Genomic DNA, 15,900 nt, shown 5'->3' with positions numbered 1-15,900 from the left:
CGGTTCTCTAGACAGGAAGTTCTTCCCTTTGATGAGGGCAGGGGAGGGGGGGTGAAAATATTGAAAGACAATTATTTGCGTTGTTCAACTTGGCTCTTAAAAGATTTTAACTTTAGGTGGTCAGAAGGTGGGGTGGAAGGGAAATAAAGACAGACACACACACACACACACTCACAGAGGGAAGCATCCTTATAGGAGAGACAGCTCCCTTTCAGATAGGAATCTGGGACAGATTTTGCCAACAGCCAGAAGCAGGGCCCTTTGGTAATAAAATAGCCAATGTAATTTGACACTTCAACTTGCTCGGCTCTCTGCTAGTTGATTCACTTATTCTCCCACTAACACCGAGCTCCTTTTCACTGTCTGTGAGAGATTTTTTTTTTTGGTTATTTTTTTTTTTTTTTTGGCAAGAAACGAGATTTTTTTTTAACACAAAAAGAAAAAGACCTAAAATTTAAAAGCCACCTGAACAAGACCTGCAAATCTACTGGAAAGAGGGAGTATCTTGCATTGCCTGCTTCCTTCCTTGTGAATTTTCCCTGCTTGCAAGCCTTGATAATTCACCCACCCCCCTTTAATCTGTAGGTAAGTTTCGTCTTTCAGTTCATTCACATCTCCTTGTTTTCGGGGCTCTGACCAGGGGGTAGAAACAATGGAAGTAAAGCAAGATAAGAAAATACACAGTCGAAATCTATGTATATAGATATATGTTTTATGTTTGGAGATTAGGGAAAGGGGGGGGGAAGAGAGAGAGAAATCCAGGAAAACAGTGTGAAGACTTCTTAAAGGGGCAGCTTGTGTTTCTGTGTTTGGCGATGTGGGGGTTCACGAAGCAGAGGAGATAAAACCGGGAGATCCTGCGGAAAGGGGGGTGTACTTAATTTAGCTTACTAGACTAATATTTTGCCTTTTCGCTCTTGCAAGGGGAGGAGAGGGGTTTTAACCAAGCCCCCAGACCTTTACTAGGGATCGCTTAAAAAAATAAATAAAAATAAAGCGGGGGGGGGGCTTGTTCGGGGGTGGGGTGGGAATGCGTGCAAAAGAAAGGAAACCTGCACATTTTTTTAATCAGCAAAAGGTGTCTTTGTGTGCCTTGAAGTTTGAAGAGCCGAAACAATGTTGCCATTTAGGCACGCTTGATTCCGGTTTGGGGTGGGGGGAGAGAGAGAAGTGATCTTGTATGATAAAAACAAAGGTTTAAAAATAATCCGGATTGCTTTTGGTTGGGGTTTACGTTATTTGTGTGTGAGAGAGAGTGTTTTCCTTCTCTCTTTCTCTCTCTGTCTCTCTCTCTCTCTCTCTCTCCCCCCCCCTTTCCCTTCCTGGCCGGCTTTTACTTTTGCTAACTGGTTTATAAAAGGCGATTCCTTTAAGATTCTCCCGACAAGGATCTAATCGATCGATCAGGAGGAGGGTTTGCCTTGGGGAGGAGAGGTGGGGGGGGGGAAGCAAAGGAGATGGAAGGAGGTGGGGGGGGTCGCTGAGCTTGTTTTCCGGGCGTTGGGAAACCTGGCCGAGTGTAAATTCCTTGTGTCTGGATTCTGAAAGCCAGTTGGGACTTGGGGCCTTTCTTGCAGGGCAGGAGGGGAACGCGGGGAAGGGTTTTTCCCCCTCTCTGTGTCTGTCTCTCTCACCCCCCTCCACCCCACCCCCCGTACATCTGTCCAGGAAGCCAGTACGGTGGGGGGGGGGAATGAAGGGGGGGGGAAGAGTCTAGCTCCTGGCTTTCTTGCTATTGTGAAATGGGGGGTGGGGGCCGGCGGGAGAGAATCGTGTTCACGGGAGACTAGCTTAGGCTAGCTGGCTGCAATTTAACCCCCAAACCCCACCCCCCACCCCAACAAATTAAAAGAGCAAAATGGCAGTTAAAAGGCACTTCAGGAATGTAAACATTAAAAATAGGAGCCATCTGAATTTAGCCTTTGATTTCTTGCCGTGATCTTTTAGCGAAAGTCTCCTGGGCTGACATGTATCTGGACTCTAAAAGAAGTTCCATCGTGGGGTTTCTTTTCCTGCCCCGCAAACTTTTGGAGAGGGGTGTGTGTGTGTGTGTGTGTGTGTGTGTGTGTGTGTGTTGTGCACACGTGTGAAGGTTTTTAATTTCTTGGCTAACTTTTCGTTTCTTTTTCCTTTGCCTTTTTGTGTGTGTGTGTGTGTGTGTGAGAGAGAGAGAGAGAGGGAGAACTTCTGAAATGCCTGTTGCCTTTTTCTGCCTCTGTAATTACAAATCTCATGAAATAACTGGATAAGAAGCTGGAAGGAGGGGATGGAGATAGAACTGCCTCACACAATAGGATGTTTTTGCTTGGTTCTTCAGCCTTTGCAGCTGGGGAATCTTGTAAACCTGTAGTCACAGAGGGGGCTGAGACAGTAGCCAGTTTTTAAAGCCTCAGCCCCCCTGTCATCAACATAGTCTGCCTGGGTTGTTGGTGTGTTGTTTTGTTTTTTACACTGCATATATTTTTGAGCTTTGGTTACTGATCTGCAAAGGGCTTAATGATTCTCTAAGGCCAAAAGAATAGTGTGCCTTTACTTCCCAGGCCTAAGTGATGCTGGGTGTTCTGAGTGATCTCTTCTCTCTCCACCCTCCCCACCCTCCTGCCATGCATTGACATGAGAGTGGAGGATTTAACTTGGCAGCTTGAACAAATGCCCTCTCAAAGGTTTCCAAGAGACAGTAAGAGAGCAGGAATAGGACTGGGGGAAGATGAATGCCTGGTTGCAGTCTTAGGGTGCTACCTATCTGGGCTTTCTTTCAAATATGAAATAGCTATTTAGAATCCGTGAATACAACTGTGAGCCTCGGCAAAGCAATGGGCTTATAAAATTTGAAAGGGCAAAAGCCTGTTCAAAGCTCTCACTCTGAGTTCTGGTTGAGTGGAGCTCCTGGCTGCCAGAGTTTTTGTAAGGATTTTTTTTTTTTTTAAGCAACTCTGAGCTCATCTTGAAACTGCAATATGGAGTATGGCCTTAGAAATTGGAAAGGTTAATGATGGAGTTGCCTCCACAAAGATGTAATGATTACCTTTTAGATAACCGGGGAAAGGGGTAGTACAAGGGAGGATTATAGGGATAATGGTGGCCCAGCTTGGTACTAGTGTATGAAAGGGTCAGAGTTGGACCAAGGTTCAAGTAGAAGCTCAGCTGTGGTCTTCCTGGATTACGCTACTGTCTCTCAGCCTCTGTTCGTCCATTTGTAACAAGATAACTTTTCTCACACAGTGATTTTAAGGATGTATAAGATAAAGGAAATGCTGTGATCTGTCTTGAGTCTAAAGCTATAAATATAACAAATAAAACAAAAACGAGGACTTGGCTTATAGACTGCATTACTTCTCCAGTAACCATATACACTATAACACAGGCTTGTAAATAGCCTTTGGTGAGTAAGAAATGGCTCCTGGCAACCTGACAGGGAAATTTAGCAAAAGTTGATCCTCTTTCTTTTTAGGCCACAAATTACTAACCCATGGATGTTTAGACAGGTGAGTTGGTAAATTCAGCTTCCACAGGAGAAAAGTTTCTCCTTATTTGTGTTGTTATTTATTTATTTATTTTTAAAGGCAGTTGTGACTTGGCAGGAAAGCTCCTTAGCCATGCTGGATCTTCTTTTAAGCTACAAGTAATTATCATGAGTATGTATATGTCAGGTGGGTTTGTGCAAAAAAGAAAAACAAAGTGGACTATTAACTGTTGTGAACTTATTTGCAAGGCTTCTGTAGCAGACTTTTCTGACATAAACTGCAAATGCAATATCACGAGGAAAAAGCTTGGGAAGGAGGGTCTAGCTAAACTGCATGCTTCTAAGCATGAATGTCTGTTTCCCTTTACAAGTGAATTGAGATTCATCTTGCAGACTTGGTTTCTGCCTCCAACTTCTGTCTCTCTATCTCTCCTCCCCCCCTTCTTTTGATCAAGGCAAATTTACTCCAGCATCAATCTTTCTTTGGCAGGGCCTGATTCAGGTTTATGAATGCCAGAAGACTAGGGCTGACCTTTTTCTGTTCAAGTAGAGGATGTTGAAACACCAGCCATCAGACAAAAGGCACATTGAAAGCAAGATTTTGCAACAGAGCACGTGTGACTTTCAGCCTGGTTGCATGCATTTGGTTGAGTGTGATATAATAGGTGTAAGGGTTGCAGTTTGGAGTATTCCATCTTTCAAAGATTGTTTTCAAAAGTTTTGCACACAATCTCCAGCCACTAGTCTGTCATCAGGGAGCTGTTTTTCATTGACTGAACTATGAAGTAGATCATTTTGTAATTTCAGAAATAGAAATTGACTTGGATTTTCTCAACCTTCTTCCTCATCCTGCTGCCCTCTTCTCATTCCAGAAAGTAACACCAAAACTCAATAGAATCCAAGGCTTTAGTTCCCAGGTTTGGAGATCTACTTTTTTTAAACTACTTTTTTAAAATGGATTTGGAATCAAAGGGAAGCTTTTGCTTTCATTGTAAATTGTAGACGAGCAACTGAGTTCAATATCATACTTATTGAGGAAACGTATGAGACTATTTCATGCTGTTACCGTTTTTGTGGTTCCTAACACTTGAAATTAAAACAGAAATCATTAATAGTATTACTTAGCTATGCAGCCAATAAGCATCCAGGAAAATAGTTTGCTTCAAAAAGAGCTTGTTGATGCACATGCTATAAAGTATGTTGAGATTGCTGCTGTGTAAAATCAAACTGAACACACTTACTTCAGAGTAAGTAAGCGTCTGAGTAAAAATAAATACTTAAGGTCATGCAGTGTAAGCCAAAATGAGGCATACTCTATTTGGACGAAAAGCACGTTATAAGTGTTTGTGGGTCATCTTTTTTCCAAGAGAGGTTGGTAGGGAATTTTTAAGGAGTAAAATACTGATACATGTTTCCACGCAGAACTTTTCCTATGGGTTATTTCCTCTCAATTTAGTATCTCTTCCACAGCTTTCAAAAATTTTTGCAACCCTACCTGCACCCAACCCGCCTACTCAAAATATGTGCAGGGGAAGCATTATTGGAACTATGGTTGAACAAGTGTATAAGGTCTCGTGCAGTTTGGGCATGCAGTCCAAATTATAGGGAATAACTTTTCCTTTATGCAAACAAGGGAGAAAACGTGTACTTTTCCTTTGACTCTTTCAGTACAATATCGGGATGACAATTTGTGTATATACCTGATTAGACTTTCTTTATTTGGCTCAAATTGTACTAAACTGTACTAAATTCTTTAGAAATTTCAGAGTTTTTTTAAGCCAGTAGACTTTTGGCCTCTGATAGTTGATGTGGGTTTCATAAGTTGCAAACACGTGTTTTGGGATTGTTTTCCCTACAATTTGGGTCTCTATTCTTTGCTAGCTTTGAAAAGTCTTCTCATTGGGAATAGCAGTAGGTAGGGGAGCAGGCTGGAATCACCTCACCTGTTTTATATCACCTATTAGTTTCACTTCTTAATCTCATCTGTCTCTTAGTGCCTTGGCCAGTAGCTTGTTTTCCTAGAGGGAGAGAGAGGCGGTGGACTAGCACATCCTAGGTCTGTTGCCACATATGTCACTTCCTCTTTAGAACTTACTCAGCTTCCAGTTTGGATAGACAAGGAGCCTTTTTTAAAGGGTGAGACTTATGGCCTCAGTTTGTGGATCCTTGTTATAGTAGTCTGTTTTCCTCCAGTTTCATCTCAAACCCTGCTCTGTGTGAGTTACTTCATTGGGTCTCCTAAACCAGCCTTCCTCAACCTGGTGCCTTCCAGATGTTTTGGACTTCAGCTCCCATCAGCCTCAGCCAGCATGGCCAATGGTTAGGAATGCTGGGACTTGTAGCTGAAAACATCTAGAGGGCACCGGGTTGGGGAAGGCTGTTCTAAACCTTATGGCTGGTTTGAACGTAACGTTCATTGCTTTAATGAGCTGAAGTTAATTAAGCTGTGAATGAGCATCAGGGCCCATGCACTTCCTGCTCCCCTTCTCCTGTCTGCAACAACTTGTGTTTGTTAAACCATAGTTATTTATTACATCTGAAACCAGGAACTGTGGTTTAATATCTGTTTACTAAGCAAAATCTCAAACCTCAGTTTGATTCTGATTGGTAAACTGACATTAAAGCACAGTTCCCTATTTCAGGTGCATCAAGGAACTGTGGCTTAATTTAACCAGGAGAGCAAGGTTGAAGCAAGTGCATGATCAGAGGAGTGTGCTAGACTGATTCTAGTTTTTAGGAAGCAGAGATCACTGCATCAGAAAAGGTGCTGGAACTTGCTGTTAAGAAAAGTCGGGTATTCTTTGCAAGAGCTGTACTGCTACATCAAATGAGACCTCTTTGCAAGCACTCTGTTTTGTTTTTAACAGTTTGTTAAGATAAAGAAGTAAAATTTTGCAACAGTTTAGTTGATTAGAATTTGTGGACAGGCTTAAAAATGTTCCCATCTGTTAAGGTCCAACAGAAGAAAGTTATATTGTACAGTATCTGTATTGTTTGCTGCCCTGGGAATTCTTTAGAGTTGCAGGTTATATATTTAATAAATATAAGTATATTCTATTTTGTTTTTTAAAACTTCCTAACATATATGTACCACTATAAAACGGGTGAGCACAAAGGCTAGGTACCTGGGCTAATTTGATGGTCTTTTCTTTCAGCATAGGATTGAAAGGCAGGAATCTATGGGTTGGGGAACACCAGGAAGTGGTTTCTTGGTATGAAGATTTAGGCCAAGAGAAAGTGCCTATATAGTGGTGGCCGAAATTGTGGACGCTTTTTGAAATTTTCATGTTTTGCAACTTTGCATGCTTATAGAAAATGTTCTGTTTCACAAAATTCAAATGTTTATATATCAATTGAAAGAGAATTTAATGCTGAATTCAATACAAAACCAGAATGCAAATATTTGCAGTACAAAAAGAGTTATGCTTGCTTTAGTCTAAAAACAAACACAGGTGTGATTGAGTGAAGAAGTGGATTGGAATTGCAAACGATACTGGCCAATCACAGTCCTTGTTCTGGGGACCAATCACAGGGCAGTAGCTGCGATACATCGTGTTTCAAGTTGGGAAAAGTCAGTTTTGCTGTTTGTTCTGTAACTGAAGCGCAATTGGAGATGGTGTGAATATTTGAAGTATTTCGCAAATTAAAAGCTTACGTACGTACATCATAAAGAGCAATGGCACCAAAGAAAAGAGTTGATTGGACTCCCAGGAAAAGAAACAGGATTGTTGTATTACATGAATCAGGTCTTTCAGATGATATATAAACATTTGAATTTCGTGAAACAGAACATTTTCTATAAGCGTGCAAAGTTGCAAAACATGAAAATTTCAAAAAGTGTCCACAATTTTGGCCACCACTGTACCCTCTGCGAATATCAACTGTCAATTATGAAATCCGTAGAAAATCATTTTCAGTGAGACTGTCAAGATAATTTAATCGGGGGGACTCTGTAGAAGTGAATTTCACTATGGATTTTTTTTTAGAGGGGATTTGGTCTCAGCTCTGGCTATGAGTACAAGAAAAGATCCATTAGAGTGACGAGATGCAAAGGACAGCACCAGGTGTCTTGTACCTTTTAACAGTTGTATGTCAGACCTGCATTCAAATTCCTGTCTCAGACATGACCCTTATTTTGGGTCAGTTTCTATTGTCCGCCCTGATGTACCTCATACGATCATTGTAAGGATTAAATGGGGCTGTACCATATATGCTGTGATTAGTGTGTCAGAGGAATGGCGGGATGAAAAAGAAAAGGGAATGGCAGGCGCAGTTTGTTGTGTGGGGATGAAAAGAAACGTACCTCAAGACATTGTGTTTTACTTGGTTGTTAAAGGTACAGGAATCTTATTTTCTTTTGCATCTAGTCACTTTTTCAGTATGACTAAAATGGAGCTGGCAGTGGTTATACAAAGCTTGTTGCTAATTGAGCCACCATGTTGTGACACTTGTGTCGTGTTCACATGACTGGTCCAGCCTGTGGCATCTACAGTGTTCGTCAGCGTGTGCACCAACTGCCATTGAATTTCGCCTGGTTCAGCTTTTGGCATGGCACTGCTAACCTCCGCCTAGGGTGGCTTCCAGTGGCATGTCAAAAAATGGCATAGCCATGGCAATGCATGCATGTGACATGACCATCTGGTCATGGGGTTGGCATGACTACATGCTAGCATGTTTGTAAACTGCTGCTAATTCGCCTGGTTACATGAATAATTTTTCTACTGAGTAGTCAAGAATGCAGAGAGAATTCTAGGATGCCTTGAAAATCTGTTTGTTTTTATAATAGTTACTTCGGGAGGGACTTGAAGAAGCTGACCAGGCCACTGTGCGTTCTGCAGTTTTGTTTACTACTGTCTCCAAGGGAAGGAGAAAAAGCAGTGGGGTTGAAATGGTAGTAGATTTATATTGTATGTTAAGAAATACTTCCTGATTGTAAAAATAGCTTTAGGCACGTGGGTGAGGGGTGAATTCTGAAATGTAGGCCAGTAAAAACCCTGATCCCAACCCCCCTATATTTACAATATAGAAGAAAAGCAACATTTTTCTGAATAATCCCAAGAGCAGTATTGAACATGGTTCACCTCTTTATTTTAAAACTTTATAAGTCTTCTTTTTACATTATCTTCTCAAACGTGTACAGATAAAACGAATAACCAGTCAGAGATCTGAAAACAAATATAAAATCAGTAAATATTATACCTAAATAGCACAGTTTAATAAAAGCACGTATGGGCCAAAGACCAGAGTGAACAAAACCGTGTTGTTACAAATGGTCTAAAACGATATAGGGGGCGGTCCTGATGGATTTCCCTGGTGTGTGTGGGGGGGAAATGTTAGAGTTGCAGGGGTCACCTCTGAAATGGCTTCTCTCCAAACAGTGGAGAAGACCCTATCCCCCATAGAAGAAACCCAGTGCACAGCCTCTTCTGATAACGCCTAAAATAAAAGTGTAGGTGTCTCTGCATATGTCTCAGCTTTTTAAAACAGATTATTCTCCATGCATTTGTTTCATGTCACATTATCAACTTTGCCCCGACATTGGTCTATTTGCTGGGGAAGTGGAAATTAAATATGTAGCGCAGGAACTGACGTGACAACTTCTTCCTCACGTAGCATGTTCTGCAGAAGCTGCCTTTCGTTTTGGTTTGATTGAAAATGGATAAACTTGTTCTCCTGCTAGTGATGCTATTGAAACAGCTTGTCCATATGAGCCCAAGAGCATTCAGGGCCTGTGAGGGAGGGAGGATTAAGGGGGCCCCTAACAGTTCAGGGTGCCTTGCCCTGTCTTCTTCCCATGCAGGTACCGAGACTTTGGGAAGAGCTATAGATATTGAACAGGAGAATGGTTGAAGATGCCACACGCTTGTTTGTTCGTGCCATTGTGAATTTCTAGGTCCTGCCTACAGAGTTTGGGAGAAGGAGGCAGCAGAGACTGGGGGTTCATGGATGTGTACAAGGCTGTGTGAGACGTTGTTGTTGGAATGGAAGCCACCTTACCTTGGCCTCCCTGCCATGTTAGGTTAGGTTTGTTGTTATTGTTAGCTTGCTGGGAGTGGTTATTGGTGTTTGTTTGCTTGTTTTTAAATAGAGATGGCACCCTCTCCTCCCCTCCCCCCATCCCTCAGTCTACCACCTTAGGCTTCTGCTTCCTCTCTTCTGCTGCGTGTATTGACCTGGCCAAAGTCTGCCTACAGGAAGGGGAAGTATAAATAGCAGAATGGGGCAGGCCAAAGCTATGGAGGTGCAGCAGCTCTCTGTGAAGGAGAATTCTGGTTCAAGTCTTCTCATGGCTGACATGGCATGAGGAGTTTGATTTTCCTCCTGCTAAACGTTCAGGTCAGAGGGTGGTGGAGAGCTGATTTATAAAACAGATGTTCTAATACTAGGACCCCTTTCTGCAGTCCTTTATAGCCTGCCTGGCTGAAACCACACACCGCCTATTCTGTGATTTGCTGTCTTCTTGGCACTGGTATTTTATCTCCCGTTCAGGGGCAGCGTTCAGTTTCTCCCCGCTTGGTATCTATTACAAGGTCAGAGACGTTAGTGTTTGCTTCAAGCTTGCTTTGCTGGAGTAGGAAAGCATTTGGGTAGCACTCGCTTCAGCCAGCCTAGGTGCCTTGTGGGAATTGCAAGCAATCTGTCAGGTGGTTCCCTTATTTTGAATTGGGAAGGGTCTAAGTCTTGTCTTTCCATGGCATCCACTAATCAAACTAAGGTTAGGCACTCACAGCAGAGCCTAGACTGACATTTTAGTGTCAAACTACTTTTAATGAATAGCTACAAACAAGTTATTGTTTGGAAACAAGCCATCTGAAGGGCGGGAGCGCACAATTGTAGCAAAATACAGCTTAAGCTACCAATACAGAGGCCTGGTTCAGAAGTCATGGGAAAGCATGGATTCCTGTTCTGTCCAAACCCAGGGAATTATCTGAACTTCCATCAAGTTTGAATCCGGTAAGTTGTAGTTTGTTTAAACAATAGTTAGAACAAGCCAGGATCTGAAACCAAACTTCAACTTCTAGAGTTCCAAAGTCAGTAGAATGGATCATTTAAAATAGGAAGGAGATGTTTCCGACCTCCTTCGCTTTCATGCCATGAGGAGGAGGGGGAGCTTTCATACCAAGGCTCCCTGCAGCTCCTTGACAGTAGGAAACCTTGGTTTCCTGTTACTTCTGAACTAGGTCATAATCTGTAGTCAATCCCAAAGCTTCCTTATAGATTTGGTTAGTATATATAAGGAGATTTTAATATGTATGATACTTATTATATGTTGAGGTTAATGGGAGTTGCCTGGTGAATGTTAACAAATGGGTTCCCATGCATATTTGCATGAATACATAGATAATGTTCCCAAACTGACGTATCAGCAATTTATTTCTCTCATTGCACAGTCAACATGGATAATATCTAGTACATGGTGGAGAATGTGCACTGATCAGAGCTGTTTTGTACATTTCCTAGATAATAAGTGTATCCTTCATATTGCTTGGGCAAAATGCATATTCCCCACCCACCCCCAAAAAATTAGTACATAAATTGCTACTCAGTGGCCATTTACCTCTGCGCATTCCTGAATAGTGCTTCGAAATGATGTATGTTGACTGGGCACTATGCAGCAATTCCTATTCCTGTTGTCAGTTTGTGCACGTTTTCCACTCCTTTGTATAACGGCCGAGAGAGTTTCGGCTATTGGGCGGTATAGAAATGCAATAAATAAATAAATAAACCTGATTGCTGGTGTTTCTACACATTCTCCAATGCACACTAACCACAACTGGGGGGAGGGAACACGAATATGCATATTGCAGTGAAAGAATTGTCCAATTAGTTGAAGTAAATATTTGAAGTTCTTCGGCCTCTTTGCCTCGTTAAGATTACCAGGTCACAATGCTGCCCTGACGGTAGAACTGGTAACTGGCAGAATCCCTTTGGCTCTTTGCCTTGTCTGCCTACTGCCTCCTCGTCACTAATAGGCAGGCCCCTCCTTTCCCTAGGCCCAGTGTGCTGTTTTGCAATAGTCTTAAGTTCTCCCAGGCTCATCCTTTCTTGAGCTCCATGTCTCCACCACTCGTTGTTTACTTATGTTCCCGGTTTTTAAAAAATTCAGGCCACAATCTATTTGTCACTATTTGTTTAGCTTGCTCTCTTCCCTCCTCCCACAGCGTATAACCCTCTTCATCTTAAAAGCTGTGAGTGTATTTTTCCTCCAGTACCCTTGCTCTGAGTTCATTCTTTCTTCAGTTCCCTTTCTCCTCTTACTACTTCCTGAATGTCCGTTTCCCACATTTCCTTCCTCCAGGTTCCTCTTTCATGGCCCACTGCCTATTCTGTATTCTTCATTCAGCCTCTTTGGCGCTGAACTCCCTGTCCCTTAGCTTTTCTATCTCCCAGGATCTATTCCGAGACCTTAGCATGGTTTTACTAAACTGACAAACTTCCCTTCCCGCGCAGAATCTGGATTGCAAACTGCTTTTTGTTCCTTGAGCATCTGAACTTTCTGAGCAATCACACCAGCCCGACCAAGTAGTGTTGGAGAGTCCACCGGCATAAGCATAATACAGTATAGATTACAGGATGGTCAAGTGTGCACCCAAGGAAATGGAAACTGGGAGGCTGTTAAATTTCTGTATGTCTACTTTTTATTTATTTATTTATTAAAAATAGGCTTTTAAAAATCACAATTTCATTTTAAATACCGATGACCCCATCCCAAGCACAATACAAATCCATATCAGTGGTTGTAATGTGTGAGATTTATTTATTTACTTGTTGCATTTATATACCACCCCATAGCCGAAGCTCTCTGGGTGGTTTACAAAAGTTAAAAACAGTAAACAGTAAAACAAATATACAAAGTTAAAAAAACATAAAAAGCATAAAACACAGCATCCTTATAAGAAACAGCTATTCTGGGGTCCGTTAAAAACAAACAAACTCAGCATATGTTGTTAAATGCTGTTACATGCCTGGGAGACGAGAAAGGTCTTAACCTGGCGCTGAAAAGATAACAATGTTGGTGCCAGGCGAGTCTCGTCGGGGAGATAATTCCATAATTGCGGGGCCACCACTGAAAAGGCCCTCTCCCTTGTTGCCATCCTCCAAGCTTCCCTCGGAGTAGGCACTTGGAGGAGGACCTTAGATATGGAGCGCAGTGAGCGGGTAGGTTCATGTTGGGAGAGGCATTCCGTCAGGTATTGTGGTCCCAAGCCATGTAAGGCTTTATAGGTCAAAACCAGCACCTTGGATTGGGCTCGGAAACATATAGGCACCCAATGCAGACAGGCCAGAATTGGTCTTATATGCTCAAACCTTCTGGTTCCTGTTGGTGGGACTGTGTGAAAAGTTGTACTATAATTTTAAAAGTTAGGCCCGCTGGTCTTGAACTGGTGACTGAAGTGGGGGATTGAGTTTATGCACCAATACTCAGCTCTGGGTGAAGGAGGGGAGTACAAGGAGACCGACTATGCCAGCGCCTCTTTGTACCTGTCGTACAGAATGCCTCAGAAAGGTCAGGTTTGGCCCTTGGTAAGTAACTCAGACCTGCTCTTTCTGCCTTCTTTTACACTCGCTACATGGGAGCCAGGACTGACAACGTGACATTGGTTTGGTGTGATAGTACTGCAACATATGAATAAATAGTGAATGTATATTTGTTTATTTTTGAAATTCAGAGAGCGGTGGATGTTGGCAGACATCTTTATCTTGTGATAATTTTAGGAAATGTTTAGTGTGTACGTAAAGATGGAATAAATGCAATCAAATTAGAGGAGCTTGTTTTACCTTGAAACTGCACTATAATTTATGCATGACAAATATAATGTTACCACGCTGTTAATAGCTGTAAGCTGAGTACTGCTTGCTTTTGGTCAGAAGCAGGTACTTGATTTCAGAAATGTTTAAAGATGACTAGCTGGTTGTGAATGTTAGGACTAATGTTCCTTGCTGATAAGAATAAGTCATTATATACTTAACTTGGGTAAGAGTGATGTGATGCTAAGGGTTTTATTGAGGTTTTGGTTTGTGTTCTTTTTAAATATATATTTATGTATTTATTTACTGCAATTCTAAATTGAGACTCAATCCAGACAGGATGGAGGTACTGTTAGTGCATGGTTTGTCTACATGGCCAGCTGATGTTCAACCTGTTCTCGAGGGGGTTGCATCCCCCCCCCCAAAAAAAGGATCAGGTTCATAGTTTGGGTGTGCTCTTGGACCCAGAACTGCCACGAGGCACAAATGGAGCACCTTTTATCAACCCTAGGCTGATATACCAACCACATCCTCATATATAGACAGCGATAGCCTAGCTACAGTTGTCCATGCTCCGATAATCTCTCGTCTGGATTCCTGCAATACTGTCTTTGAAAATGGTCCGGAAACTTCAGCTGGTCGAAAACAGGGCAGCAAGATTGTTAACGGTGAATAGCCAAGGAGTCCACATTACGTCAGTACTTTTCCAGATGTACTGGCTGCCAGTCGATGCCTGGGCCTGATTCAAAGCGATAGTATTAACATTCAAAGCCCCAAAAAAGACCGGGTTATCTGAAAAATTGCCTCCTCCCATTCGTACCTGCCTGGATCCTAAGGCGAACTTCAGGGGTCCTTCTCTGTAGAAGCGAGGCTGTTGGTTACAAGGAAGAGGGCCTTTTCTGCTGTGGAATGAGCTCCATAGAGAGGTTCACCTGGCAACTACATGGTATTCTTTCCAGTGCCAGGTGAAGAGCTTTTTATTTTCCTAGTATTTTAGCATTTTACCATCCTATTCTTTTAGCTCTGCTATTTAAAATCTGTATTATAAATCTGTATTTAAATCTCTACATTGCTGCTTGGTTTTATTCTGGTTATAATTTTATAGTGTGGTTTTAAGCTTCCATCTTTTATATTTTATGTTGTACTTTGTGCTTCTAATTTTTGTGAACTGCCCAGAGAGCTTCGGCTATTGGGCTGATAGAAATGAAATTAAATGAAATAAATAAATAACACCCAATAGCCAAAGCTCTCTGATAGAAGGAGAACTCATAGAACTGCATCTTTGTTGATTCTTTTCAAAAGGAAATGCTGCTTCTCTCTCCCACTCATCCACTCCCCAATTCCTCAATACAGAATTTCTAGAGAATGATAGGATCTTAGTGCCGGTGAAGATAGAGGCAGGGACAGCACTGCCATAGAGGCAGCTCAGGCGGTGGCCTAAAGCACCAAAGTAAGGGGGGCACTGAATGGCGTGCCCAGAAGCCGCCAGGAGCAGCTTCCGGCTGGGCGCTGGCTTCGAAGCCAGGACGCTGGGGTTGGTGGGGCAGGCGGCGGCTTTGGAACGGCGTGCCCGGCTGGAAGCCGCTCACCTGCCTAGGGCACAAAATAGTCTGGCACCGGCCCTAGATGGAGGGTCTTCACTGATGCACATTGGACTTGAGTGTGGTGATTCCATCTCTACTGCCCCATCATCCCAAAGGGTGTTCAGGAAGAGATGCTGCTTTGTTCTGATGATGGCGTCTTAGGATGGCGAAAGACATGCCCAGTGCTATTCCACTTCTGAGATCTCTGTTGGACTGGGACCCCTGTCAGAAGATTATTGCATGCGGCTGCGTGCACAAGGCTGTATGCAACCACACGTGCAAATTCTATGCGCTCACCTCTAATGTATTATCGATGTTCGGTTGGAGGAGGGCACAAGTTTAGAAGTGGGGCCTGTGCTCAAGAACTTTGAAAAACATTGCAACCTATTATTTATATTTGTTATTTGGAGATTTGTAGTATGTTGCACATAAATCTAGTAGGGTGTGTGTGTGTGTGTGTGTTTGAGTGTGTGTTAACTGAAAGATGTGGGGTAGGGGTTGCTGTGCGTACTATCCCCTTTACTCCCTCGGAGTTCTAATGTATACATTCTATCCCCCTCCTCACAGTATACTGCCCACTCCTTATTGCTAAAGCCAGGAGTCCACATTTTTTGGTTAGGTTTGGTAGCCAAGTGAAAAATGGTGGTCGCCAGGCACTTTGCACCTTCCCTGCTCTTCCTGTGCTCCACCAACTCGCCCTTACTTGTCCAGAGGAGGAAAGGGAGCTGGCAGCTCCCTGGTTTGGCTAACGTACAGTGGATGAATTCTGGGCATGCAGCTGTGAAGTAAGCTGCCTGCTACTCTTTCCTGCAGGAAAAGGAGGTGGGGGTTTGCTGGATTTATTTATTTATTGCATTTATATCCTGCCCCATAGCCAAAGCTCTCTGGGTGGTTTTCAAAGATTAAAAGACTGAACATTAAAAATCAATTTACAAAATTTAAAACCATAAAATTGTAAAAAAAAAAAACCAAAAAAACAAACAAAAAAACCCACCCAGCTAGCATTTAAAACAATTTTTAAACTCTCAGCCAGGCCAAAGACAGTTAACAGTGTATGCTGTAAAATGCCTGGGAGCAAAGAAAAGTCTTTACCTGGTGCCGAAA

General features: G+C 42.5%; 1 protein-coding gene across 1 annotated transcript in view; it reads left to right on the top strand.

The window, feature by feature from the left end:
- The first annotated feature begins 554 nt into the window (after positions 1–554).
- ZMIZ1 (zinc finger MIZ-type containing 1) overlaps positions 555–15,900 on the top strand; it is a 476,022-nt gene continuing 460,676 nt past the window's right edge. Inside the window, exon 1 of the mRNA XM_063133162.1 lies at positions 555–585. The gene's annotated coding sequence lies outside the window, so the exon portion shown is untranslated. The remainder of the gene's footprint in view (positions 586–15,900) is intronic.

Source organism: Elgaria multicarinata, chromosome 8 (genome assembly GCF_023053635.1).
Source record: "Elgaria multicarinata webbii isolate HBS135686 ecotype San Diego chromosome 8, rElgMul1.1.pri, whole genome shotgun sequence".
Taxonomy (NCBI): Eukaryota; Metazoa; Chordata; class Lepidosauria; order Squamata; family Anguidae; genus Elgaria; species Elgaria multicarinata.
Note: the sequence above shows the minus strand (reverse complement) of the source record. Positions and strands in the feature narration are given on the sequence as shown.